Below are 27,069 nucleotides of genomic sequence, written 5' to 3'. Positions count from 1 at the left end.
CGCATTTTAAAATTTTAAAATGCGCGCGTGTCCAGCCTCCCGGCTTGTGATTGGTTGACCGCGCCGCAACCAATCACAAGCCGGGACGTCACGGGAGGCTGGACACGCGCCCATTTTAAAATGCGCGCGTGTCCAGCCTCCCGTGACGTCACGACTTGTGATTGGTTGCGTCTCCCATGTGACTGCGACGCAACCAATCACAAAGCCGGGACGTAATTTTAAAATCCTTAAGGACCTGAAATTACGTCACGGCTTGCTGTGATTGGTTGCGTTGCCCATGTGACTGCGACGCAACCAATCACAACGCCGGAACGTAATTTTAAAATCCTGAAGGACCTGAAATTACGTCACGGCTTGCTGTGATTGGTTGCGTCCCGGCCACATGGTCGGCACGCGACCAATCACAAGCCGGGACTTCAGTAAAGGAAAGAAAAGCGCGAATTTTAAACAAAGAACGCTGCCGCTTCCCTCGGTAAGGTGCAGGCTGCGTCGGAGAGGTGAGTATAGCAATATTTTTTATTTTAATTCTTTCTTTTACACATTTTTACATTAATGTTGTTTCGATACCGATACCCGATACCACAAAAATATCGGATCTCGGTATCGGAATTCCGATACAGCAAGTATCGGCCGATACCCGATACTTGCAGTATCGGAATGCTCAACACTACTAATGACTGTAACTCAGTTTAAAAGTCCCATAATAATCTCTTAATTAGTGCCTAGTTTTGATATTAATGAATGTCAAAAATATTCCTCGCTTTGTAAATGACAATGTACTATAAACAGAATAAATTAGTTAAGTTTAACAACTCTGCTGGCATCACGGCATGGCCTCTCATCTCTCACACTATCTTACCCACTGCTCCAGGTCATGATGGGGTTTCTGTTTCTTGCCAGCTCCATACTCTGTGCCTCTGCTCTCTGCATGCTTCCTGGCTGTGTGCATAGGGGGGCAGCGCCTGAGCTCTCTGGTTCTTATAGGAATCAGGTGCACCTGTCTAATCTGTTCCTGACCAATTACCAAAATGCCTTCAGTCTTTAGTGCAGCTCCACCCAGTGGACTGGGCCTGTGCAATGTGTAAACTCAGTTAGTGTTTAGCTTCTGAGTTTGCCAGGCCTTGCTCTGTGTTACTCCCTCTCTAGAGGCTTTTCTCCTTGCCTTGCCTTGATCTTGTTTGTCCGCCCTCCAGGAGGCAGAATATCCTGGTCCCTGTGTCTTTGTTCTTGTACCTTGTCTTGTTCCATTACCTTGTCTGTACTTAGTCCTATCTCTGTCTCCTTGTCTGTGACTTCCTTCCCTTCTGTGTCTTTCCTTGTGTTCTCAGTCTTCTTATGCTCCGCACTCTTGCGGCTCTGCCTGTTCTGAACCCTTGTGACTTTGCCTGGGCTTTGCTCTCTTGCAGCTTTGCCTCTGCTCCACACTCCTGTGGTTCTGCTCCGTTCTACTCTGCTCTGCTGCTGCAGAGACCTCTTGCTGCAGCTCCTCTCCGCATTCCTTGCGGTTCCGCTCTGCTTAGCTTCTGTTGCTGCTCCATCTCCTGCTGCTCTACCCTTCCTATCCACAGCCTTGTGGTTCTCTCCTGTGTGAACAGGTCCCAACCTGTTCCTTTCCACTCCATTCCTTCCAGCTTGTTTTCCTACCTGCACCTCCTGTGTGAACAGGTCCCCACCTGTTCCTTCATACTACATATCCATACCTGCACCTCCTGTGTGTACAGGTCCCTACCTGTTCCTTCATGCACCACACAAACCTGCCCTGTGTCTCTGCCGTGCCTGCCAGCCCTGTGTCTCTGCCGTGCCTGCCAGCCCTGTGTCTCTGCCATTCCTGCCAGTCCTGTCTCTGCCAGCCTTGTGTCTCAGCCGTGCCAGCCTACTCGTCTGAGTTTCATCCGTGCTCATCTGCTAGTCCTGCCTGATGCCCACACCTGTCCTAGTGTTCCTGTTCTCCAAGTGGGATCAGCAGCCACAGCCAGACACCACCCTGGAGTAGCACCTGGCAGCTGCCTGCCGCACAAGCCTGACCTCACCATCAGAGGCTCCAGTGAAAACCAAGGCAGCTGTCATAGTCACACCCCTTCCAGGATAGTCTGGTTCATGGCACAGTGGGGCCACAAACCCCCTTGGCTCACGCCCATCAGTCAGGACATGAGTGTGACATTAAGACAAGCATCCAGTATTTTAAATGAGTGTATCGAGCACAATTCAGTGTGAACTATGCCTAAAAGATAAAGTTTGGTGTATCGCGTCTTATCTCTCTACTGCTCCTACTATTGGCCCATGATGTGTGAGAATCACAAGATAACACATCTGATCATTATTCATCCTAAGGTTACATTCACACTCTATGGGTACCGTCACACAGTGAAATGTTCATCGCTACGACGGCACGATTCGTGACGTTCTAGCGATATCGTTACGATATCGCTGTGTCTGACACGCTACTGCGATCAGACACCACGCTGAGAATCGTACGTCGTAGCAGATCGTTTGGAACTTTCTTTCGTCGCTTGATCACCCACTGACATCGCTGGATCGTTGTGTGTGACAGCGATCCAGCGATGCGTTCGCTTGTAACCAGGGTAAACATCGGGTAACTAAGCGCAGGACCGCGCTTAGTAACCCGATGTTTACCCTGGTTACCAGCGTAAACGTAAAAAAAACAAACAGTACATACTCACATTCCGGTGTCTGTCCCCCGGCGTCTCAGCTTCTCTGCACTGTGAGCGCCTGCCGGCCGGAAAGCGAGCACAGCGGTGACGTCACCGCTCTGCTTTCCGGCTATGGTGCTTACACAGTGCAGAGAAGCAGAACGCCGGGGACAGACACCGGAATGTAAGTATGTACTGTTTGGTTTTTTTACGTTTACGCTGGTAACCAGGGTAAACATCGGGTTACTAAGCGCGGCCCTGCGCTTAGTTACCCGATGTTTACCCTGGTTACCCGGGGACTTCGGCATCGCTCCAGCGCCGTGATTGCAAAGTGTGACCGCAGTCTACGACGCTGGAGCGATAATCATACGACGCTGCGACGTCACAGATCGTGCCGTCGTAGCGATGAAAATGGCACTGTGTGACGGTACCCTAAATGTGCTTTAGAATTGCATGTTAAAAGCACATGGTTTTACCCCCAAATGACTTTGTTTTTGTGATTTTAATATTCTTTACATGTGCTTAAATTTGGGGTAAAACTAAGACTTATGCAGGAAGAACTGCTTTCACCCATACTATTTGAATATATTCTAAAAATACCCTGGAGATAATATGCCAGCTAATGTAGATGCTTAAAATCAAAGTAAAGTTATGGAGTTCTTTACCCCCCTCTTATAATATTTTTGAATACTTTAAAGGGAATCTATTAGCAGGATTTGACTCCACAAACTGTTTATGCTTGTATGCTGCTCTTTCAAAGACATGTCAAACAATACCGTTTCTTAGAAATCAGCACTTGAATTGATATGCAAGTGAGTCAGTGGTTCACTCCAGCTCTAGTTCTCGCCCATTGCTGCCTCTTTCTGCTTGTCTGACTGCTCATTTGCTTGAAATCATATAGCACAGAGCCTTAAAGGGAACCTGTCACCCCCCTCAGGCGTTTGTAACTAAAAGAGCCACCCTGTGCAGCCCTGATACTGCATTCTGACAAGGTGACTCTTTTAGTTCGGGTCCCTGGCACTGCTGAAAGAATCGTTTTTGAAATTAGTCCCTCATACCTCGAAATCGCTACGGGAGCAGGTCTTTCCCCCCTAACGCCTCCCAACCGTCTCTCATGGCCTCTGCATTGTGGGCGCCGCCTCCTCTTCCTTCATTAGCGTCCCCAGCACCTGCGCTGTAAGTTCGAAAGGCAGCGCAACTGCTCATGCCCGAAAAAAAAATAATAGCGCAGGCGCCGGGAACGCTAATGAAGGAAGAGGAGGCGGCGCCCGGCACGCAGAGGCCATGAGTGATGGCTGGGAGGCGTCTGGATTAGGGGAAAAAGATGTGCCCCTGTGGCGATTTCGAGGTATGAGGGACAAATTTCAAAAACAGGGCCCCGAACTAAAAGAGCCACCTTATCAGAATGCAGCATTAGTGCTGCACAAGGTGGCTCTTTTAGTTACAAACGCCTGGGGGGTGACAGGTTCCCTTGAAAGTCAAGCAGGAGGAGACGGCGCAGTGTGGGGAACATATCGGAAGTGACAGAGGTTTCATATCTACAGTCTCCTTTACATATCAATTCAAATGTGGATTTCTCAGGAAAGAACAATCAAGTTTCAGAATTGCCTCTCCCAGTAATATACTGTAGGTTGTGAAATAGGAGTTTGAAATCCTACTGACTGATTCCCTTTAAAGGCTATGGACATCTTTTACATGGAGAAACCTGATTTTACATATGTTAGTGTTTATTTTAAATTCAATTTCAGACACCTTGATATGTCATTTGCAGCCTGATTCAAGTTTTAGATTTTTCTCTTGAAGGGTTGCCTCTCCCATTAATATAAGTTGGATGTGAACATAACTACTTTCTTTATTTGCTTTCAGAAAACAGCACAACTTTAAAACTCATGCACTTTCATCTCCATGTATCTCCTTGTTTATATATTTTTTGTCTGCTCTACTTAAAACATTAGATATTAAACCCCCTTTTCCACTAAAGACCTGTGTACATACAGAAGAGAATGGAAAAGAGAGTCATCAGTCATCAGAATCAGAACCATCAGCAGGAGCTCTGATGGATTTCTATTACTGGGATGCTTGGGTTCACGGGGTTCACTTTTTAAAAAGTTCAGTTCAGGACTCAAATTTGACACAGGACTACGAACCCCATTAACCCCTTAAACCCAAGGGTGGTTTGCACGTTAATGACTGGGCCAATTTTTACAATTCTGACCACTGTCCCTTTGAGGTTATAACTCTGGAACACTTCAACGGATCCTGATGATTCTGACATTGTTTTCTCGTGACATATTGTACTTCACTTTGTGATAGTGGTAAAAAATTTTCGATAAGACTTGTGTTTATTTGTGAAAAAAATGGAAATTTGGCGAAAATTTTGAAAGTTTCGCAATTTTCCAACTTTGAATTTTTATGCCCTAAAATCACAGAGATATGTCACACAAAATACTTAATAAGTAACATTTCCCACATGTCTACTTTACATCAGCACAATTTTGGAAACAATTTTTTTTTTGTTAGGGAGTTATAAGGGTTAAAAGTTGACCAGCAATTTCTCATTTTTACAACACCATTTTTTTTCTAGGGACCACATCTCATTTGAAATCATTTTGAGGGGTCTATATGATAGAAAATAACCAAGTGTGACACCATTCTAAAAACTGCACCCCTCAAGGTGCTCAAAACCACATTCAAGAAGTTTATTAACCCTTCAGGTGTTTCAAAGGAATTTTTGGAATGTTTAAATAAAAATGAACATTTAACTTTTTTTCACACAAAATTTAATTCAGCTCCAATTTGATTTATTTTACCAAGGGTAACAGGAGAAAATAGACCCCAAAAGTTGTTGTACAATTTGTGCTGAGTACGCTGATACCCCATATGTAAACCACTGTTTGGGTGCATGGCAGAGTTCGGAAGGGAAGGAGCGCTATTTGACTTTTCAATGCAAATTTGACTGGAATTGAGATGGGACACCATGTTGCGTTTGGAGAGCCCCTGATGTGCTTAAACATTGAAACCACCCACAAATGACACCATTTTGGAAAGTAGACCCCCTAAGGAACTTATCTAGATGTGTGGTGAGCACTTTGACCCACGAAGTGCTTCACTGAAGTTTATAATGCAGAGTCGTAAAAATACAAAATCATATTTTTTAACAAAAATGAAGGGTAAGAGAAGAAATTGGACCCCAAAAGTTGTTGTCCAATTTGTCCTGAGTACGATGATACCCCATATGTGGGGGGGGGAACCACCGTTTGAGCGCATGGCAGAGCTTGGAAGGGAAGGAGCGTCATTTGGAATGCAGACTTAGATGGATTGGTCTGCAGGCATCACATTGCGTTTGCAGAGTCCCTAATGTACCTAAACAGTAGAAACCCCCCACAAGTGACCCCATATTGGAAACTAGACCCCCCAAAGAACTTATCTAGATGTGTTGTGTGAACTTTGAACCCCCAAGTGTTTCAATACAGTTTATTACGCAGAGCCGTGAAAATAAAAAATCTTTTATTTTTCCACAAAAATTATTTTTTAGCCCCCAGTTTTGTATTTTCCCAAGGGTAACAGGAGAAATTGGACCCCAAAAGTTGTTGTCCAATGTGTCCTGAGTACGCTGATACCCCATATGTTGGGGTAAACCCCTGTTTGGGTGCACGGGAGAGCTTGGAAGGGAAAGAGCACTGTTTTACTTTTTCAATGCAGAATTGGCTGGAATTGAGATCGGACACCATGTCGCGTTTGGAGAGCCCCTGATGTGCCTAAACAGTGGAAACCCCCCAATTATAACTAAAACCCTAATCCAAACACATCCCTAACCCTAATCCCAACAGTAACCCTAACCACACCCCTAACCCTGACACATCCCTAACCCTATTCCCAACCGTAAATGTAATCCAAACCCTAACCCTAACTTTAGCCCCAACCCTAACCCTAGCCCTAACCCTAACCCTTGCCCTAACCCTAGCCCTAACCCTAGCCCTAACCCTTGCCCTAACCCTAACCCTAGCCCTAACCCTAGCTCTAACCCTAGCCCTAACCCTAATGCTAAACCTAATGGGCAAATGGAAATAAATAATTTTTTTTTTATTATTTTTCACTAACTAAGGGGGTGATGAAGGGTAGTTTAATTTACTTTTATAGCGGGTTTTTTAGCGAATTTTTATGATTGGCAGTCATCACACACTGAAAGACGCTTTTTATTGCAAAAAATATTTTTTACATTACCACATTTTGACGTTTTTATTGGTAACATTTTCGGGCACGTGACATTTTTTGATCGCTATTTATTCTGATTTTTGTGAGGCAGAATGACCAAAAACCAGCTATTCATGAATTTCTTTTGGGGGAGGCGTTTATACCGTTCCGCATTTGGTAAAATGGATAAAGCAGTTTTATTCTTCTTGTCAGTACGATTACACCGATACCTCATTTATATCATTTTTTATATGTTTTGGCACTTTTATAAGATAAAAACTATTTTATAGAAAAAATAATTATTTTTGCATTGCCTTATTCTGAGGACTATAACTTTTTTATTTTTTCTTTGATGATGCTGTATGGCGGCTCCTTTTTTGCGGGACAAGATGACGTTTTCAGCGATACCATGGTTATTTATATCTGTCTTTTTGATCCCGTGTTATTCCACTTTTTGTTTGGTGGTATGATAATAAAGCGTTGTTTTTTGCCTCATTTTTTTTTTTTACGGTGTTCACTGAAGGGGTTAACTAGTGGGACAGTTTTATAGGTCGGGTCGTTACGGATGCGGCGATACTAAATATGTGTACTTTTATTGTTTTTTTTAAATTTAGATAGAGAAATGTATTTATAGGAACAATATATTTTTTGGGGGGGATTTTTTAAAAATTTTTTTACACATGTGAAAATATTTTTTTTTACACTATAACATTGCCTCAGGGGGGCATCATGTTATAGTGTAAGATCACTGATCTGACACTTTGCTGTGCACTGTGTCAGATCGGCGATCTGACGTGCACAGCTCCAGGCTTCCCGGCGCCTGCTCTGAGCAGGCGCTGTGAAGCCACCTCCCTGCAAGACCCGGATGCCGTGGCCATTTTGGATCCGGGCCTGCTGCAGGGAGGAGGAGGTAAGAGACCCTCGGAGCAACATGATCACATCACGCTGCTCCGGGGGTCTCAGAGAATCACGCAGGGAGCCCCCTCCCTGCGCGATGCTTCCCTATACCGCTGGAACACTGCGATCATGTTTGATCGCAGTGTGCCAGGGGTTAACGTGCCGGGGGCAGTCTATGACCGCTCCTGGCACATAGTGCCGGATGTCAGCTGCGATAGTCAGCTGACACTCGGCCGCGATCGGCCGCGCTCCCCCCGTGAGCGTGGCCGATCGCATATGATGTACTATCCCGTCAGTGGTCATACGGGCCCACCCCACCTCGACGGGATAGTACATCTAATGTCAGAAAGGGGTGAAATACCATTCTATTAGTTGCTGCCCATTGTTCAAGCATATCTAGATCCTTTGGAATCCTTTCCCTGTCTTCTCTTGTGTTAGCTATCCCTCCTAGCTTTGCATCATCTTCAAACTTTATTAATTTACCTCAGTTCCTTTATCTATATTATTATTAAAAATGTTGAACAACTCTGGGGCCAGGACAGAGCATTGTGGTACCCCACTTGGAACATTCTTTCAATTGAATGTGCAACCATTTATTACCACACTTTCAGTACAATCACGGAGCCAGTTATGAATCCATCTAACTGTAGCCTTGTCAATTCAATACTTGGTCATTTTTTCAATAAGGATAGTATGAGATACTTTATCAAATTCTTTGCTGAATTTGAGATATATTATATCTATGGCATTTCCCTTATCCACCTAATGAATAATTATATACCATAGAATGTAAGTCCGCAAGGACAGGGTCCTCTCCCCTCTGTACCAGTCTGTCACTGTAAACCTGTTTACTGTAAACGATATCTATAACCCTGTATGTAACCCCTTTCTCATGTACAGCACCATGGAATTAACCCCTCGCGCCACGCGCCGTACTAGTACTGCGCTGCCGGCACTGCATTTGTGCCAGCAGCAGTACTAGTACGGCGCACCGATCAACGCGGTCTCACGCTGAGCGCCGCGTGATCGGGTGCGGGTGTCAGCTGTATATGAGTCCCCGGATCCAAGATGGCTTCCGGGTCATAAAATGACCTGGCTTGCCGGCGCCTGCAAGAGCTGCTGAGAGCAGGCGCCGGAAAGCCTCCTAAGCTTGCCTGTCAGATCGTTGATCTGACAGAGTGCTATGCACACTGTTAGATCAACGATCTGATGTAATACAGTGATGTCCCACCCTGGGACAATAGTAGAAATTTAAAAAAAAAAAAAAATGTATAAAAAAAAAATAATCCCCAAATAAAGGAAAAAAAAAAACATTTCCCAGTAAATCCATTTATTTATGTAAATTAAAAAAAACAATAAAAGTACACATATTTGGTATCGCCGCGTCCGTAACGACCCGCTCTATAAAACTGTCCCACTAGTTAACCCCTTCAGTGAAAACCGCAAAAAAAAAAACAAAACAAGGCAAAAAACAACGCTTTATTATCATACAGGCGAACAAAAAGTGGAATAACACGCGATCAAAAAGAAGAATATAAATAACCATGGTACCGCTGAAAACGTCATCTTGTCCCGCAAAAAAAAAGCTGCCATACAGCATAATCAGCAGAAAAATAAAAAAGTTATAGCTCCCAGAATAAAGCGATGCAAAAACAATTATTTTTTTTATATAAAATAGTTTTTATTGTGTAAAAGCGCCAAAACATAAAAAAATATATATAAATGAGGTATCGCTGTAATCGTACTGACCTGAAAAATAAAGCTGCTTTATCAATTGTACCACACGTGGAACGCTATAAACGCCCCCCCTAAAAGAATTTCAGGAAATGCTGGTTTTTGTTCATTCCGCCTCCCAAAAATCGGAATAAAAAGCGATCAAAAAATGTCATGTGCCCGAAAATGTTACCAATAAAAACGTCAACTCGTCCCACAAAAAACAAGATCTCACATCACTCTGTGGACCAAAATATGGAAAAATTATATCTCTCAAAATGTGGTGATGCAAAAACTATTTTTTCCAATAAAAAGCATCTTTTAGTGTGTGACGGCTGCCAATCATAAAAACCCGCCAAAAAAATGCTATAAAAGTAAATCAAACCCCCCTGTTGTGAACTCTGTTTTCAGGCTCCCTCTTGTGGTCACTGGTGGTATGGTGTGACTTTTGCTTTGGGCTCCCCCTGGTGGCTTTGTTTGTTATCCTGCTGGTCTCTGGCTATCAGCTGGTTCGTTATCATCTGGGAGGTTCCTATATAGCTCTGTTTTGCTTTCACTTGTTGCCGGCTGTCGATGTAATCAGTGCTACTCAGATTCCTTCTGACTACCTTGTTTCCAGTCCATCCAGGACAAGCTAAGTTTTGTTTGCTCTTTTTTTTGATCAGCAGTGTTTATCATGTTTTCTTGTCCAGCTTGCTAAAATGTGATTCCCTCACTTGCTGGATGCTCTAGTGGACTGAGTTTCTCCCCACACACCATTAGTTGGTGCGTGGGTTCTTGAAATGTCAGGATGGATATTTTGTAAGGGTTTTTTATTGATCGCATAGACCCCTGCTCTATTTTCTGCTTTCTAGTACTAGTGGGCCTCTTTTGCTGAATCTGATTTCATCCCTACGTATGTGCCTTCTTCTTACTTCACCATTAATATTTGTTGGGGGCTTCTATATCTTTGGGGATTATTTCTCTGGAGGCAAGCGAGGTCTTTCTTTCTCTTTAGGGGTAGCTAGTTCCTCAGGCTGGCTCGAGACGTCTAGGAATTTTTTAGGCATGTTCACCAGCTACCTCTAGTTGTGTTTGATAGGTTCAGATTTGCGATCAGTCCAGTTACCATCTCCCTAGAGCTTGTCCTTAGTTTATTCACTTGCTGGTCTATTCGTGATCCTCAGCCACTAAGGATCATAACACCCCCCTTCATCACCCCCTTAGTTAGGGAAAAATAATAAAATTTAAAAAAATGTATTTATTTCCATTTTCCCATTAGGGTTAGGGCTAGGGTTAGGGTTGGGGTTAGGGTTAGGGTTGGGGTTAGGGCTAGGGTTAGGGCTGGGGTTAGGGCTAGGGTTAAGGTGGGGGTTTCAGTTAGAATTGGGGGGTTTCCACTGTTTAGGCACATCAGGGGCTCTCCAAACGCGACATGGCGTCCGATCTCGATTCCAGCCAATTCTGCTTTGAACAAGTAAAACAGTGCTCCTTCCCTTCCGAGCTCTGCTGTGCGCCAAACAGTGATTCCCCCCCATATACGGGGTATCAGCGTACTCAGCACAAATTGGACAACAACTTTTGTGGTCCAATTTCTCCTGTTACCCTTGGGAAAAAAAATGTGGGGGCTAAAATATCATTTTCGTGGAAAAAAAATATTTTTTATTTTCACGGCTCTGCGTTATAAACTGTAGTGAAACACTTGTTGGTTCAAAGTTCTCACAACACATCTAGATAAGTTCCTTGGGTGGTCTAGTTTCCAATATGGGGTCATTTGTGGGGGGTTTCTACTGTTTAGGTACATCAGGGACTCTGCAAATGCAACATGACGCCTGCAGACCAATCCATCTAAGTCTGCATTTCAAACAGCGCTCCTTCCCTTCTGAGCTCTGCCGTGTGCCCAAACAGTGGTTTCCCCCCATGTATGGGGTATCAGCGTACTCAGGACAAATTGGAAAATTACTTTTGTGGTCCAATTTCTCCTGTTACCCTTGGAAAAAAAAAATTGAGGGCTAAAACCTCATTTTGAGGAAAGAAAAAATGATTTTTTAATTTTCACGGTGCTACATTCTAAACTTTAGTGAAACAATTGTGGATAAAAGTGCTCACCACACATCTAAATAAGTTCCTTAGGGGGTCTTCTTTCCAAAATGGGGTCACTTGTGGGTGGTTTCTACTCTTTAGGCACGTCAGGGGCTCTCCAAACGCGACATGGGTTCCGATCTCAATTCCAGCCAATTTTGCATTGAAAAGTCAAACGGCACCCCTTCCCTTACGAGCTCTGCCATGCGCTCAAACAGTAGTTTATTCCCATATGTAAAGTATCAGCGTACTCAGGACAAATTGCACAACAACTTTTGGGGTCCAATTTATCCTGTTTCCCTTGGGAAAATAAAAAATTTGGGGCGAAAAGATCATTTTTTGTGAAAATTAATATGAACTTTTTTTACGGCTCTACATTGTACACTTCTGTGAAGCACTTGGAGGTTCAAAGGGCTCACCACACATCTAGATAAGTTCCTTAGGGGGTCTACTTTCCAAAATGGTGTCACTTGTGGGGGTTTCCACTGTTTAGGCACGTCAGGGGCTCTCCAATCGGGACATGGGTTCCGATCTCAATTCCAGCAAATCTTGCATTGAAAAGTCAAATGGCGCTCCTTCTCTTCTGAGCTCTGCCATGTGCCCAAACATTGGTTTACCCCAACATGTGGGGTATCGGCGTACTCAGGACAAATTGTACAACGACTTTTGTGGTCCAATTTCTCCTGTTACCCTTGGTAAGATAAAACAAATTGGATCTGAATTAAAAATGTTGTAAAAAAAAGTTAAATGTTCAATTTTTTTTAAACATTCCAAAAATTCCTGTGAAGCACCTGAAGGGTTAATAAAATTTTTGAATGTGGTTTTGAGTACCTTTTAGAATGGTGTCACTTTTGGGTATTTTCTGTTATATAGACCCCTCAAAGTCACTTCAAGTGTGAGGTGGTCCTTAAAAAAAATGGTTTTGCAAATGTTGTTGCAAAAATGAGAAATCGCTGGTCAACTTTTAACCCTTATAACTCCCTAACAAAAAAAAATATGTTTCCAAAATTATGCTGATGTAAAGCAGACATGTGGGAAATGTTGTTTATTAACTATATTATGTGATATAACTCTCTAATTTAAGGGCATAAAAACGAAAAAATTTGAAAATTGCTAAATTTTCAAAATTTTCAACAAATTTCTGTTTTTTCACAAATAAATGCAAGTCATATCGAAGAAGTTTTATGACTATCATGAAGTACAATATGTCACAAGAAAACTTTGTCAGAATCACCAGGATCCGTTGAAGCGTTTCAGAGTTATGACCTCATAAAGTGACAGTGGTCAGAATTGTAAAAATTGTCCCTGTCACAGGTGAAAACAGGCTTCGGGGTGAAGGGGTTAATGGTGCTATATAAATAAATAATAATAATAATAATATATCAATACATCTTTACTAAATATAAAGAAAAACATAAAGTCATTTTGAAAGAAGATTCCCCACCTAAGGGATGCGGATGTTGCCAAGACAATAGGGTAGTACATTATCAACAGAAATGGATGGTCAAAATAGGGGAAAAATGTGTCAAAAAATAAATATTACATGATGAGCCAAAGGGTAACAATGTTTTGAAATTTTGACTTTTAGGGTATGTGCACATGTTGCGGATTCTTCTGCGGATTTTTCCGCAGCGGTTTTTGAAAATCCGCAGTGAAAAACCGCTGCGGTTTTCACTGCGGATTTTCATGCGGTTTCTTCTGCGGATTCTTCTGCGGGTTTTCAACTGCACTTTCCTATTGGTGCATGTTGAAAACCGCTGCGGAATCCGCAGAAAGAAGTGACATGCTCCTTCTTTTTTTCCGCAGCGGTTCCGCAATGAATTTTCCGCATTGTGGGCACTGCGGTTTTTGTTTTCCATAGGGTAACATTGTACTGTACCCTGCATGGAAAACTGCTGCGGATCCGCAGCGTCAAATCCGCTGCGGATCTGCAGCAAAAACCGCAAAGTGTGCACGAAGCCTTAGGCGCCATATCTCACCATCCATTACTGCTTTGAAAGTGAGACTAACATTTTTTTAAAGACAATCCTCTTGTATCTCTCATACATTTTACTTGCAACTATTTAGCATATGACTAGTTATGCATATTATTGCCATGTCACTGCTTTGTTACTGTTTTGCTCCTGGTTGTGGAAAAATACTTTCCTTTCTCCTTACGACAAAATACAGAACCAAGCACTGCAGGCCTAGATTAGTGGCACTTCCATTACTATATAAAATCTTACACAAGTAGAGAAGTCAAAGCCAATTAATGAATATATATATTAACTTTATTTGATATACAAAACAAGGATTAAAAAGTTGTCAGTAGAGATACACGTGCAAAATATTCTGCAACAAACAGGTTTGTACTGGTCCAATACAGAAAGTTCACATAAATCTCTTATGTCTATTAGGGCTGAAATCCCCTATGATATTGGACAAGTAGTGAGAGTGACACATCACACAAAGTAAATTTACACAAATGCAAGCTCTATAACTGCTGACGTTAAGAGAAAGGTGCTAAAGACTATATATCCACATAGTCATTTTGCTTTTGAAGTGATTAGCAAGTACAAAAAAATTGTTTAGTGCATGACATTATGTTGGTGGATCATATGTATAGCATAGTGCGTAAAATAGAGCTTGTAATTGTGTAAATTTGCTTTGTGTGACATGTGACTAGCTATCCAGCGCTATAGGGAATAGACATAAGGGATTTACATGTGAACTTTCTGTATTGGACCAGTACAAACCTGTATGTTGCAGTATATTTTGCACGTGTATCTCCAGTGACAACTTTTTAAACCTTGTTTTGTATATCAAATAAAGTTAATAAATATTTTCATTAATTAGCATTGACTTCCCTATTTGCGTAGGAATATATACTACAAAATACAACCTGCTCTCACATTTCCTAATAACTCAGTGTATTATTAGATTGATTCCCAAGTGAAAAGTCACTGGTCTGAATTGAGGAGCAGCCATGAAGAAGATTTCCCATGAAAAGAGAAACAGTGTCATCAAAAGCAGTCTCTCAGCCAAGGAAATTGCAAAACTGCATCATGTGAGTGCCATGATAGTTGAAAGGATGCAAAATGAAGTCTATCCATCTATTCAGAAGCCAAGAGGTGAACATCCAGGCAAAATGTCAGAGTCAAAGCAAGGAGTCAGCTGAGACAGTCAGCTTATGGCCGGAGACACACTGGTGCGAGATACGGCCGAGTCTCGCTGGTTAAAAGCAAGCTGTGGCACCTGCACTCTGGAGCGGAGCGTGCGGCTCCATAGCAATACATGGAGCTGCACGCTCAGCTCCGGAATGCAGGTGCCACAGCTTGCTTTTAACCAGCGAGACTCGGCCGTATCTCGCACCAGTGTGTCTCCGGCCTATCACAAAGTCTATCAGTTCTGGCACGACAAACATGGCAGCGGAGGTAACTGGTATGCTCTTTGATATTGAGAACACAGATGTCCATGCAAGCACCGTGCGATGCACATTACACCAGTATGGACTGGTGAGTCAAGAAAAGGTGAAGAAGCATCAACTTCAATATTATTACAAGTAGTGTCACCTCAAGTTTGCGAAAAAGTACAAAAAGTGGAAAATAGAAGATTGGAATGGGTGATATGGAGCAATCAGGTGAAAGTCTATACACTAGACTCTGATGAATGTAAATGGGTCTAAAAGAAATAAGGAAAAAGGGGCTATCGGTTCGAAAAACTGAAGGAACTGTCAAGGTCGATGAAGGAAGTCTGATGATATGAGGTTGTTTCACAGCCAAAGGCTTTGAATATTTAACCATGATTGATGGTGGTCGCAATACTGAGCTATATGTGAGTATACATCAAGTACTATGGGTATGAAAAGGACACCATAGTGTTCCAACAGGACAGCGACCCAAATCATATGTCAAGATTAGCAAAGACAAAGAAATGGTTCAATGACAAAGAATTACAGGTGCCGAAGTGGCCCCCACAGTCCCCAGACCACAACCCAATTGAACACCTGAGGCTAGAGTTGAAGAAAAAACTGTATATATACTGTATAATGGGGTGGGGGGCGGGATTATGTGTGTTGATGTGGTGAGGGGGCAGGATTTTGTGTGGTGATGTGATGGGGGAGCGGGATTATGTGTGGTAATGTGGTGGGGGGCGGGATTATATGTAGTACTATGGTGGGGGCGGGATTATGTGTAGTAATGTGGTGGGGGGCGGGATTATGTGTGGTGATGTGGTGGGGGTGGGATTATGTGTGGTGATGGGGGGCGGGATTATGTGTGGTGATGGGGAGGGGGGTGGGATTATGTGTGGTGATGGGGTGGGGGGGCGGTATTATATGTGGTGATAGGGTGGGGGGACGGGATTATGTGTGGTGATGTGTTGGGGGCGGAATTATGTGTGGTGATGAGTTGGGGGCGTGGGATTATGTGTGGTGATGTGGTGGGGGGGCGGGATTATGTGGTGATGTGGTGGGCGGGCAGGATTATGTGTGGTAATGTGGTTGGGGCATAATTATGCGTGGTAATGTGGTGGGGGTGGGATTATCTGTGGTAATGTGGTGGGGGTGGGATTATCTGTGGTAATGTGGTGGGGGTGGGATTATGTGTGGTAATGTGGGGGGGCAGGATTATGTGTGGTAATGTGGGGGGCAGGATTATCTGAGGTAATGTGTTGGGGGGCGGGATTATGTGTGGTAATGTGGTGGGGGTGAGATTATATGGCAATGTGATGGGGGCGGGATTATGTGTGGTAATGTGGAGGGGGGCTGGATTATCTGTGGTAATGTGGTGGGGGTGGGATTATGTGTGATAATGTGGTGGGGGGTGGGATTATGTGCGGTAATGTGGTGGGGGGCAGGATTATGTGTGGTAATGTGGTGGGGGCGGGATTATCTGTGGTAATGTGGTGGGGGCGGGATTATGTGTGGTAATGTGGTGGGGTGGCGGGATTATGTGTGGTAATGTGATGGGGGGCGGGATTATGTGTGGTAATGTGGGGGGCGGGATTATGTGTGGTAATGTGGTGGGGGGCGGGATTATGTGTGGTAATGTGGTGGGGGTTGGAATTATGTGTGGTAATGTGGGGGGACAGGATTATGTGTGGTGATGTGGTGGGGGTGGGATTATGTGTGGTAATATGGTGGGGGTGGGATTATGTGTGGTAATGTGGTGGGGGGCGTAATTATGTGTGGTAATGTGGTGGGGGGCGGGATTATGTGTGGTAAAGTGGTTGGGGGCGGGATTATTTGTGGTAATGTGGTGGGGGCGGGATTATGTGTGGTAATAGGGTGGGGGGCAGGATTATCTGAGGTAATGTGTTGGGGCGGGATTATGTGTGGTAATGTGGTGGGGGTGTGAGATTATGTGGTAATGTGGTGGGGACGGAATTATGTGTGGTAATGTGGTGGGGGGCGGGATTATCTGTGGTAATGTGGTGGGGGGCGGGATTATGTGTGGTAATGTGGTGGGGGGGCGGTATTATGTGTGGTAATGTGGTGGGGGGTGGGATTATGTGTGGTAATGTGGGGGGCGGGATTATGTGTGATAATATGGTGGGGGGCGGGATTATGTGTGGTAATGTGATGAGGCGGGATTATCTGTGGTAATGTGGTGGGGGCAGGATTATCTGTGGTAATGTGGTGGGGGTGGGATTAAGTGTGGTAATGTGGTGGGGGGCGGGATTATCTGTAGTAATGTGGTGGGGGGGCGGGATTATGTGTGGTAATGTGGGGGGCGGGATTATCTGTGGTAATGTGGTGGGGGGGGATTATGTGGTAATGGGGTGGGGGGCGAAATTATATGTGGTAATGTGGTGGGGAGCGAGATTATGTGTGGTAATGTGGTGAGGGGGCTGGATTATGTGTGGCAATGTGGGGGGCGGGATTATGTGTGGTAATGTGGTGGGGGCGGGATTATCTGTGGTAATGTAGTGGGGGGGGATTATGTGTGGTAATGTGGTGGGTGGTATTATCTGTGGTAATGTGGTGGGGGCGGGATTATGTGTGATAATAGGGTGGGGGGCGGGATTATGTGTGGTATTGGGGTAGGGTGGCGGTATTATGTGTGGTGATGTGTTGGGGGGTGGGATTATGTGTGGTTATATAGTTGGGGGTGGGATTATGTGTGGTAATGTGGTGGGGGCGGAGTTATGTGTGGTAATGTGGTAGGGGGGCGGTATTATGTGTGGTAATGTGGTGGGGGAGCGGGATTATGTGTAGTAATGTGGTGGGAGCGGGATTATCTAGTAATGTGGTGGGGAGCAGGATTATGTGTGGTAATGTGGTGGGGGGCGGGATTATGTGTGGTAATGTGGTGGGGGCGGGATTATGTGCGGTAATGTGGTGGGGGCAGGATTACCTGTGGTAATGTGGTGGGAGCAGGACTATGTGTGGTAATGTGGTGGGGGCGGGATTATATATGGTAAAGTCATTATTATGGGGGACTTCAACTACCCTGAAATAGATTGGGGAACAGAAACCTGCAGTTCCAGTAAAGGTAATCGGTTTTTGACAACTATGAGAGACAATTACCTTTCACAACTGGTTCAGGACCCAACAAGGAGGGGGGCACTGCTAGACCTAATATTAACCAACAGGCCAGACCGCATATCAAATATAAGGGTTGGGGGTCACTTGGGGAATAGTGATCACAAAATAATAAGTTTTCATGTCTCCTTTAATAAGATGTGTAGTAGAAGGGTGACAAGGACACTAAACTTCAGGAGGGCAAATTTCTAACGGATGAGAGAGGATCTTGGTGCAATTAACTGGGACGATATCCTGAGACATAAAAGTATACAAAGAAAATGGGAGACATTTATTAGCATCCTGGATAGGACCTGTGCACAGTATATACCGTATGGGAATAAACATACTAGAAATAGGAGGAAACCAATATGGCTAAATAAAGCTGTAAGGGGCGCAATAAGTGACAAAAAGAAAGCATTTAGAGAATTAAAGGAAGTAGGTAGTGAGGAGGCATTAAATAAATACAAAAAATTAAATAAATTATGTAAAAAGCAAATCAAGGCAGCAAAGATTGAGACAGAGAGACTCATTGCTAGAGAGAGCAAAAATAACCCCAAAATATTCTTTAACTACATAAGTAGTAAGAAACTAAAAAATGATAGTGTTGGCCCCCTTAAAAATAGTCTGGGTGAAATGGTGGATGAGGATGAGGAAAAAGCCAATATGCTAAATGACTTTTTTTCATCAGTATTTACAAAAGAAAATCCCATGGCAGCCAATATGACTAGTGATAATAATTCCCAATTTAATGTTACCTGCTTAACCCAGCAGGAAGTATGGAGGCGTCTAAAAATCACAAAAATTGACAAATCTCCGGGCCCGGATGGGATACACCCCCGAGTACTGCAGGAATTAAGTACAGTCATTGATAGACCATTATTTTTAATCTTTAAAGAGTCCATAATAACAGGGTCTGTACCACAGGACTGGCGTATAGCAAATGTGGTGCCAATATTCAAAAAGGGGACAAAAACTGAACTCGGAAATTATAGGCCAGTAAGTTTAACCTCTACTGTGGGTAAAATCCTGGAGGGCATTCTAATGGATGCTATACTGGAGTATCTGAAGAGGAATAACCTCATGACCCAGTATGAGCACGAATTTACTAGGGACCGATCATGTCAGACTAATTTGATCAGCTTCTATGAAGAGGTAAGTTCCGGTCTGGACCAAGGGAACCCAGTAGATGTAGTGTATATGGACTTTTCAAAAGCCTTTGATACGGTGCCACACAAAAGGTTGATACATAAAATGAGAATAATGGGGATAGGGGAAAATATGTGCAAGTGGGTTGAGAGTTGGCTCAGGGATAGGAAACAAAGGGTGGTTATTAATGGAGCACACTCGGACTGGGTCACGGTTAGTAGTGGGGTACCACAGGGGTCAGTATTGGGCCCTCTTCTTTTTAACATATTTATTAATGACCTTGTAGGGGGCATTCAGAGTAGAATTTCAATATTTGCAGATGACACTAAACTCTGCAGGGTAATCAATACAGGGGAGGACAATTTTATATTACAGGCTGATTTATGTAAGCTAGAAGCTTGGGCTGATAAATGGCAAATGAGCTTTAATGGGGATAAATGTAAGGTCATGCACGTGGGTAGAAGTAATAAGATGTATAACTGTGTGCTTAATTCTAAAACTCTGGGCAAAACCGTCAATGAAAAAGACCGGGGTGTATGGGTGGATGACAAACTCATATTCAGTGGCCAGTGTCAGGCAGCTGCTACAAAGGCAAATAAAATAATGGGATGTATTAAAAGAGGCATAGATGCTCATGAGGAGAACATAATTTTACCTCTATACAAGTCACTAGTTCGACCACACTTAGAATACTGTGCACAGTTCTGGTCTCCGGTGTATAAGAAAGACATAGCTGAACTAGAGCGGGTGCAGAGAAGAGCGACCAAGGTTATTAGAGGACTGGGGGGTCTGCCATACCAAGATAGGTTATTACACTTGGGGCTATTTAGTTTGGAAAAACGAAGGCTAAGGGGTGATCTTATGTTAATGTATAAATATATGAGGGGACAGTACAAAGACCTTTCTGATGATCTTTTTAATCATAGACCTGAGACAGGGACAAGGGGGCATCCTCTACATCTGGAGGAAAGAAGGTTTAAGCATAATAACAGACGGGGACTCTTTACTGTAAGAGCAGTGAGACTATGGAACTCTCTGCCGTATGATGTTGTAATGAGTGACTCATTGCTTCAATTTAAGAGGGGACTGGATACCTTTCTGGAAAAGTATAATATTACAGGGTATATATATTAGATTCCTTGATAAGGCGTTGATCCAGGGAACTAGTCTGTTTGCCGTATGTGGGGTCGGGAAGGAATTTTTTTCCCCATGATGGAGCTTACTCTTACCACATGGGGTTTTTTTTTTTTGCCTTCCCCTGGATCAACATGTTAGGGCATGCTAGGCTATGGGTTGAACTAGATGGACTTAAAGTCTTCCTTCAACCTTAATAACTATGTGGTGGGGGTGGGATTATGTGTGGTAATGTGGTGGGGGGTGGGATTATGTGTGGTAATGTGGTGGGGGCGGGATTATCTGTGGTAATTTGGTCGGGGGCGGGATTATGTGTGGTGATGTGGTGGGGGCAGGATTAAGTGTGCTGATGGGGTGGGGGGCGGGATTATGTGTGGTGATGGGGTGGGGGGCGGGATTGTGTGTGGTAATGTGGTGGGGGCAGGATTATGTGTGGTATTGTGGTGGGGGGTGGGATTATGTGTGGTACTGTGGTGGGGTGCAGGATTATCTGTGGTAATGTGGTGGGGGGTGGGATTATGTGTGGTAATGTGGTGGGGCGGGATTATCTGTAGTAATGTGGTGGGGGTGGGATTATGTGGTAATGTTGTGGGGGGCGGGTTTATGTGTGGTGATGTGTTGGGGGCGGGATTGTGTGGTGATGTGTTTGGGGCAGGATTATGTGTGTTGATGTGGTGGGGATTGTGTGTAGTAATGTGGTGGGGGGTGGGATTGTGTGTGGTGATGTGGTGGGGGGCGGAGCTACTTTGCAGGGGTCGGGATTAGCGAGTAATCACAATGCCTCTTATATATATAGATGGTAGTATAATTTTTGAAGCAGTAGTGGATGGTGAGATATGGATCCTGAAAGTTAAAAGTTCAAAACATTGTTACTAGGGTTGAGCGAAACGGGTCGTTCATTTTCAAAAGTCGCCGACTTTTGGCAAAGTCGGCGTCTCATGAAACCGAGCCGATCCCAGCATTTCATCGGCCATGCGGTACGTGACTTTCGCGCCAAAGTCGCGTTTCAATGACGCGAAAAGCGCCATTTCTCAGCCAATGAAGGTGAACGCAGAGTGTGGGCAGCGTGATGACATAGATCTCAGTCCCCACCATCTTAGAGAAGGGCCCAGCAGTGATTGGCTTGCTTTCTGCGGCGTCACAGGGGCTATAAAGGGGCGTTCCCGCCGACCGCCATCTTACTGCTGCTGATCTGAGCATAGGGAGAGGTTGCTGCCGCTTCTTCAGAAGCAGGGATAGTGATAGGCAGGGTACATAAAGCTGCAAACCGCTTGTGCTGTAGCGATTTCCACTGTCCAACACCACCTTTTGTTTGCAGGGACAGTGGAAGCTACATTTTTTTTTCCTCAGCGCTGTCGCTCATTGGGCTGCCCTAGAAGGCTCCCTGACCCTGATAGCTGCGTTGCTGTGCCTGTGTGTGTACGACGCTGTGCAAACCAACTGCTTTTTTCAAAGCACAAATCCTCTTGTTCCTTCCTTTCTGCACAGCTATCTTTTTTGTTTGTCCACACTTTTTATTTAATTTGTGCATCAGTCCACTCCTTATTGCTGCCTGCCATACCTGGCTGAGATTACTGCAGGGAGATAGTAATTGTAGGACAGTCCCTGTTTTTTTTTTTTTTTTTGTGGGAGATTAAGATTGGCATTTCTGCTAGAGTGCCATCCCTGTGTGTGCCATCTCTCACTCAGTGGGCTATAGAAAGCCTTTTTGTTTTATTATTTGGTTTCTAAAGTCTCCCTGAAAAAAAAAAAAATCAAACAGTAGGAGATTAATATTGCCCTTTCTGCTTGTGTGCCACTCCTGACTCCTGTGTGTGCCATCTCTCACTCAGTGGGCCATAGAAAGCCTTTGTTTTTTTTATTATTTGGTTTCTAAAGTCTCCCTGAAAAAAAAAAAAAAATCAAACAGTAGGAGATTAATATTGCCCTTTCTGCTTGTGTGCCACTCCTGACTCCTGTGTGTGCCATCTCTCACTCAGTGGGCCATAGAAAGCCTTTGTTTTTTTATTATTTGGTTTCTAAAGTCTCCCTGAAAAAAAAATAAAAAATTCAAACAGTAGGAGATTAATATTGCCCTTTCTGCTTGTGTGCCACTCCTGACTCCTGTGTGTGCCATCTCTCACTCAGTGGGCCATAGAAAGCCTTTTTTTATTATTTGGTTTCTAAAGTCTCCCTGAAAAAAAAATCAAACAGTAGGAGATTAATATTGCCCTTTCTGCTTGTGTGCCACTCCTGACTCCTGTGTGTGCCATCTCTCACTCAGTGGGCCATAGAAAGCCTTTGTTTTTTTTATTATTTGGTTTCTAAAGTCTCCCTGAAAAAAAAAAAAAAATTCAAACAGTAGGAGATTAATATTGCTCTTTCTGCTTGTGTGCCACTCCTGACTCCTGTGTGTGCCATCTCTCACTCAGTGGGCCATAGAAAGCCTATTAATTTTTTTGCTTGATTTGGGTTCTAAAATCTACCTGAAAAAAAAACACTACATCAATCGGTGGGAGAAAAATATTGGCCTCAGTCAGGGCTTGTGTGCCACTCCTGACTCCTGTGTGTGCCATCTCTCACTCAGTGGGCCATAGAAAGCCTATTAATTTTTTTGCTTGATTTGGGTTCTAAAATCTACCTGAAAAAAAAACACTACATCAATCGGTGGGAGAAAAATATTGGCCTCAGTCAGGGCTTGTGTGCCACTCCTGACTCCTGTGTGTGCCATCTCTCACTCAGTGGGCCATAGAAAGCCTATTAATTTTTTTGCTTGATTTGGGTTCTAAAATCTACCTGAAAAAAAAACACTACATCAATCAGTGGGAGAAAAATATTGGCCTCAGTCAGGGCTTGTGTGCCACTCCTGACTCCTGTGTGTGCCATCTCTCACTCAGTGGGCCATAGAAAGCCTATTCATTTTTTATTATTTGGTTTCTAAAGTCTCCCTGAAAAAGAAAAAAAAGATAAAACAGTGGGAGATTAATATTGCCCTTTCTGCTTGTGTGCCACTCCTGACTCCTGTGTGTGCCATCTCTCACTCAGTGGGCCATAGAAAGCCTGTTAATTTTTTTGCTTGATTTGGGTTCTAAAATCTACCTGAAAAAAAAACACTACATCAATCAGTGGGAGAACAATATTGGCCTCAGTCAGGGCTTGTGTGCCACTCCTGACTCCTGTGTGTGCCATCTCTCACTCAGTGGGCCATAGAAAGCTTATTAATTTTTTTGCTTGATTTGGGTTCTAAAATCTACCTGAAAAAAAATTACTACATCAATCGGTGGGAGAAAAATATTGGCCTCAGTCAGGGCTTGTGTGCCACTCCTGACTCCTGTGTGTGCCATCTCTCACTCAGTGGGCCATAGAAAGCCTATTAATTTTTTTGCTTGATTTGGGTTCTAAAATCTACCTGAAAAAAAAACACTACATCAATCGGTGGGAGAAAAATATTGGCCTCAGTCAGGGCTTGTGTGCCACTCCTGACTCCTGTGTGTGCCATCTCTCACTCAGTGGGCCATAGAAAGCCTATTAATTTTTTTGCTTGATTTGGGTTCTAAAATCTACCTGAAAAAAAAACACTACATCAATCGGTGGGAGAAAAATATTGGCCTCAGTCAGGGCTTGTGTGCCACTCCTGATTCCTGTGTGTGCCATCTCTCACTCAGTGGGCCATAGAAAGCCTATTAATTTTTTTGCTTGATTTGGGTTCTAAAATCTACCTGAAAAAAAAACACTACATCAATCAGTGGGAGAAAAATATTGGCCTCAGTCAGGGCTTGTGTGCCACTCCTGACTCCTGTGTGTGCCATCTCTCACTCAGTGGGCCATAGAAAGCCTATTAATTTTTTATTATTTGGTTTCTAAAGTCTCGCTGAAAAAGAAAAAAAAGATAAAACAGTGGGAGATTAATATTGCCCTTTCTGCTTGTGTGCCACTCCTGACTCCTGTGTGTGCCATCTCTCACTCAGTGGGCCATAGAAAGCCTATTAATTTTTTTGCTTGATTTGGGTTCTAAAATCCACCTGAAAAAAAAACACTACATCAATCGGTGGGAGAAAAATATTGGCCTCAGTCAGGGCTTGTGTGCCACTCCTGACTCCTGTGTGTGCCATCTCTCACTCAGTGGGCCATAGAAAGCCTATTAATTTTTTTGCTTGATTTGGGTTCTAAAATCTACCTGAAAAAAAAACACTACATCAATCGGTGGGAGAAAAATATTGGCCTCAGTCAGGGCTTGTGTGCCACTCCTGACTCCTGTGTGTGCCATCTCTCACTCAGTGGGCCATAGAAAGCCTATTAATTTTTTTGCTTGATTTGGGTTCTAAAATCTACCTGAAAAAAACACTACATCAATCGGTGGGAGAAAAATATTGGCCTCAGTCAGGGCTTGTGTGCCACTCCTGACTCCTGTGTGTGCCATCTCTCACTCAGTGGGCCATAGAAAGCCTATTAATTTTTTTGCTTGATTTGGGTTCTAAAATCTACCTGAAAAAGAAAAAAAAAATAAAACAGTGGGAGATTAATATTGCCCTTTCTGCTTGTGTGCCACTCCTGACTCCTGTGTGTGCCATCTCTCACTCAGTGGGCCATAGAAAGCCTTTGTTTTTTTATTATTTGGTTTCTAAAGTCTCCCTGAAAAAAAAAAAAAAATTCAAACAGTAGGAGATTAATATTGCCCTTTCTGCTTGTGTGCCACTCCTGACTCCTGTGTGTGATATCTCTCACTCACTGGGCCATAGAAAGCCTATTAATTTTTTATTATTTGGTTTCTAAAGTCTCCCTGAAAAAGAAAAAAAAAAGAAAACAGTGGGAGATTAATATTGCCCTTTCTGCTTGTGTGCCATTCCTGACTCCTGTGTGTGCCATCTCTCACTCAGTGGGCCATAGAAAGCCTATTTATTTTTTATTATTTTGTTTCTAAAGTCTCCCTGAAAAAGAAAAAAAAAAGAAAACAGTGGGAGATTAATATTGACATTTGTGCTTGAGTGACAGTCCTGCGTGTGTGGCATCTCTGTGATTTGGTGCCACAGAAAACAGAGTGTGTAACATTGTGCCTGATTTTCCTTGTGGTCTCACCAACCTGTTAAGGGATATTGAAATCATACTGAAGTTATAGCTCACCGTGTAAGTTGTTTGACAGCAACAAATAAAGTTACTTTGGTTAAGATTTTAAAACAATGAGGAAGTCTGGTGCAAGAGGTCGTCGTGGGCGTTCATTGTCAGCTGGTAATGATGGTAGTGGTAGTGGAGCATCAGGTGGTCGTGGGGATAAAAATATTCCACCTAAGTCTGGAGCTGTGGAGCCAGTTTCGTCGTCTGGCTACACAAGGCCTCGAACGCTCTCTTTTCTGGGAGTACGAAAACCGCTTTTAAAGGCGGAGCAGCAACAGCAAGTTTTGGCTTACATTGCAGACTCAGCCTCTAGCTCTTTTGCCTCCTCTTCTGAAACTGGTAAATGTAAAAGCAGCGCGTCGCTTGTGGATGTTCACGGTCAGGGACAAGTCGCTTCCTTGTCCTCTTCAGCAAAAACTACAACAAGAGAGAAGGATGCAGCAGGCGACACAACGGGTTACTCCATGGAGCTCTTTACACATACCGTCCCTGGCTTAGAAAGTGAAACACTTAACAGGCCATGCCCATTACAAGTAGATTCTGACAGGGAGTGCACTGATGCACAGCCACAGCCAGAGTACTATGCTGTTCCTTTGACACAGACCACCACATTGCCCTCTCAGGGTACTGATCCACAATCAGACCCTGATGAGACTATGTTGCCCCGCCACGAACGCTATACCACCGACCGACACAGTGACACAGACGAAGTTGCACACGAGCTCGAAGAGGAGGTAATAGATGACCCAGTTGTTGACCCCGATTGGCAGCCATTGGGGGAACAGGGTGCAGGCGGCAGTAGTTCAGAAGCGGAGGTGGAGGAGGGGCCGCAGCAGGCATCAACATCGCAACAGGTTCCATCTGCCGGGCCCGTATCTGGCCCAAAACGCGTGTCAAAGCCAAAACCTGTTGGAGGACAGCGTGGCCATCCGGTTAAAGCTCAGTCTGCAATCCCTGAAAAGGGATCCGATGCTAGGAAGAGTGCAGTCTGGCATTTTTTTAAACAACATCCAATTGATCAGCGCAAAGTCATCTGTCAAAAATGTTCAACTAGCTTAAGCAGAGGTCAGAATCTGAAAAGTCTAAATACTAGTTGCATGCATAGACACTTAACCACCATGCATTTTCAAGCCTGGACTAACTACCAAATGTCCCTTAAGGTTGTAGCACCCTCGGCCAATGAAGCTAGTCAGCAACGCAACATCCCTTCCGTCACTGTAAGGCCACCATTTTCCGCACCACCGGCAGTATCTGTGCAGGTTTCTTTGCCAGCCAAAAGCAGTCAGGGTCAGGGAATCACCAGTTTTGTAGGAGGAAATATTGCATCTAGGGCACCGGCGGAAACATTACCGTCTCCAACCGTCTCTCAGTCTGCCATGTACACCGGCACACCCGAAAGTTCCACGATCTCCAGCTCTCCAGTCCAGCTCACCCTACATGAGACTCTGGTTAGAAAAAGGAAGTACTTATCCTCGCATCCGCGTACACAGGGTTTTAACGCCCACATAGCTAGACTAATCTCGTTAGAGATGATGCCCTACCGGTTAGTTGAAAGCGAAGCTTTCAAAGCCCTGATGGAGTACGCTGAACCACGATACAAGCTACCCAGTCGACACTTTTTTTCCAGAAAAGCCATCCCAGCCCTGCACCAGCATGTTAAACAGCGCATCGTCCATG

The 27,069-nt window shown here is 43.9% G+C and overlaps 1 protein-coding gene across 1 annotated transcript in view; it reads right to left on the bottom strand.

Annotated features, from left to right (window-relative positions):
• Positions 1-27,069, bottom strand: part of LOC143775610 (uncharacterized) — a 148,541-nt gene that overhangs the window by 53,990 nt on the left and 67,482 nt on the right. The gene's annotated exons all lie outside the window — the stretch shown is intronic.

The sequence above is a fragment of the Ranitomeya variabilis genome, chromosome 5 (assembly GCF_051348905.1).
Source record: "Ranitomeya variabilis isolate aRanVar5 chromosome 5, aRanVar5.hap1, whole genome shotgun sequence".
Taxonomy (NCBI): domain Eukaryota; kingdom Metazoa; phylum Chordata; class Amphibia; order Anura; family Dendrobatidae; genus Ranitomeya; species Ranitomeya variabilis.
Note: the sequence above shows the minus strand (reverse complement) of the source record. Positions and strands in the feature narration are given on the sequence as shown.